Below are 3,171 nucleotides of genomic sequence, written 5' to 3'. Positions count from 1 at the left end.
TCTCACAATTGGCATGCACCTAAGATGACAACTTTAGACCACTCCATGATTTCTAAGAGGGAGAACTTGCAAAATAGCAGGGTGTTCAAATACTTATTTTCCTCACTGTAGCTCATTGGCTCACCTTGTTTTCCATTTTGATCTGCAGAGGTTCGAAATATTCCCCACTAGCTCGACTGCAAAGTGTTTTATCAAATAGAATTTTAAACTTACTAAGTGTTGCACACTAAAATGAATCTAACAATCTAATCAATAAGATAGCCTTAAACGGGCTTTTAGTCTGTTTGGCATTACAAGTATTATAAAATTGATACAAAATTGATTCTTACACAAATGCAGTCAAGGTGGCCTCCACAGCCTGAAATATTTAATCATATCAGCATGTTGCAGCAAGTCTACGATAATTTTTTTTTTGTGTTGTCCAGGATGTGCACATGATTAACTAAAATAAAACACTGAGGAATGAGCAAATAGAATTAATTTGGAGCCATTTTGTATTTATCAGCTATACATACTTAAAATGTTTGTTTTAATTTGCATCCTTTTTAGCGTCGCATGTTAAGTGTGATAAAACATTATCACCTCTCAGTGTCATATCTGTTGTGAAAGAAACCTTTGATCAATGTCCTTCTAAAAAATAGTAATTTGGTTACAGCTTTTCTATTTTACTAAACCAAGAAATCTGAGCCATATTTTGCAGATAAAACTAAATGGTTACAAAAGGAAAGCAGGAACATTTTCAGAAAATGCAAGTTTGTCACACATGTCTTCTTTTAGGTTTTTGCCCACAGACTTTACATAATTCTGACATAATCAGAAGCATGTGTTTTTACTTCTAGCTGTTATATAAATGCCTCATCCTTATCAACAAAATAAGATCGGCTGCTGCAAAAGCTGCTCAGAATGTTTTCTTTTTGATGCCGTTCCTCATCCCCATCTCTGCCAACATTGAAATAAATCTTGTAGTTTATCGGTCAGATTTCAACACTATAACAGAATTGTGGCTAATAATTAGTAAAAATCAAGAGATTGGTCTTCTTGTTTTCTATTATCAGCTCTTAAACGTATATATACCCTAGTATAAGCCAAAGACATGGGGTTTAGACCTTCGCTGTTTTATAACTGATTTAGCCATCCATTGCTGGACATTTTAGATTCTAAATGTGTTCCACATTAGCAGTTGCTAATATCTAATTATTTTAAATATGCTGTTTGCCATATTTGACAGTTATTTGTTTTAGAGATTGAAGCTTTATGGATAGAGGCCTTAGGGCGCAAAAAAGGACTTGTTTCCAATCCAATCAGGACTATATATCTAGTCACTGGACTGGAAGAGCCATTCAACATACAAGAAATTCCATTAAAGAGGTATATCATGAGTTAACTGTTACCCTGTGCAGCAAGTTACCCTATGATTTATGAATCCGATTGTTAGATTTAAAAATCTGTTGACACAGTCCAAAAGAGGGATGGCCTGATAGAAGTATACCATCCAAACCAAAATACAATAGCATAAATCACTGTAATTACATGCATCATGAGAAAAAGCTGTGATTACACCCAAGTCTCTGCATCTGTGCTGCAGTAAATTTGACAAAGGTGACACATGACAGTCATTTTGGGATTAGTGACTGCTGAGTCGAGCTGCTGAGACTTGAGTGAAAAGAGGGCAGTAGGTGGCTGAACAAAATGTCTTAAACTGAAGGCCGCAAAGGTGTTCAATGTTAATTTTAATATGAAGAGAGATCCCAAATTCTGACCCACGGCTCTATAGGGGAGTTTTGGCCTAGTGGGTTAGAGTCGTCTGCTTGTGATCTTAGAAGGTTGCAAGAATGCTGCTTGATCCAAACAGCCTCCATTCTGGGTTCCTGAAGAGTGTGCAAGACTCTTAACCCCAATGGCAGCCCACTGCTCCCCCAGGGGATGGGTCAAACTGCAGAGAGTGAATTTCTGCAATAAAGGGATTTATATTGATAGGTCATGGAGTATGCTGGGAATTTTTTATGGAGGTAAACAAGTATAAGTATCATAATATCAGATGTAGGATTTGATGAGAGGCACGATAATACTGGCAGCACAGTGTTTCCATTGGATATGAAGGACAATCACACTGTTAGCATAAAGACCCATTGCTGGATGTGTTTGGAGGACATTTAAAATGTAGAAAATACCCCTTCAAAAAAACGACATGACATGACAGGTAAAAAAAAAAAAAAAAAAAAACACATTATCTTGAAAAATGTGCACAAACGCAAACTGTTATATATACTATAACTTTACTAATATTTGAAAAACTAATTTTTTACGAAAGAGTAAACAAGTTTGTTGGATCGCAGTAGTATAGCACAGCTGCTGCAACAGCACTTTCTGGAATGACTGACAGCTGCTGGCCCAGCCTACAGCTGCAGCTTCGTCCCTCTCTCCTTCAGTGATTTAAGGCATTATGCTGACATGATGGAAAAAATGTTATTTGGTCATAATTTTAATGGCCTTGAGCAAGATATTTTTCAAGGAGTGCTCTTGAGAAGATAACACAAAAAAATCTGGTAATGATTTTTATTCTGCTATGAATTAAAAAAGGAATTCTAAATATGTAATGAATTTACTTAAAAAAAAATCTTTTTGAGAGTTTATTCCTGATTAGTCGAGCATAAAATTTAAAAGCTACTTATCCATGTTTGGTTCAGGTTGTGGTTATGCAGTGTAGATGAGCCAGAAGAGCTGAGAGGTCTGGGTGGTTGATACAGCTAATAACTAATAATTAAAGGAATACTTCACACTGTCTAAAATTTGAAACCAATATCCAGTTACTGCTTGACATACCCAACACAAAGTAGTGCACAATTTAATTTATTTACAAATGAAAAGCTTTAAAAACTGTGCTGAAGTTTTTTCATCCATCCACCCATTTTCCGTCATGCTTTTCCCAGGTGGGGTCGCGAGGGGTGCTGGTGCCTATCTCCAACTGTCTACGGGTGAGAGGCGGGGTACACCCTGGACAGGTCGCCAGTCCATCGCAGGGCAACACAGAGACAAACAACCATTCACACACACACTCACACTTAAGGACAATTTAGAGAAGCCAGTTAACCTAACAGTCATGTTTCTGGACTGTGGGAGGAAGTTGTAGTACCTGGAGAGAACCCACGCATGCACAGGGAGAACATGGAA

This window comes from Cyprinodon variegatus, unplaced genomic scaffold (assembly GCF_000732505.1).
Source record: "Cyprinodon variegatus isolate N-32 unplaced genomic scaffold, C_variegatus-1.0 Scaffold308, whole genome shotgun sequence".
In the NCBI taxonomy this organism is placed as follows: Eukaryota; Metazoa; Chordata; class Actinopteri; order Cyprinodontiformes; family Cyprinodontidae; genus Cyprinodon; species Cyprinodon variegatus.
Note: the sequence above shows the minus strand (reverse complement) of the source record.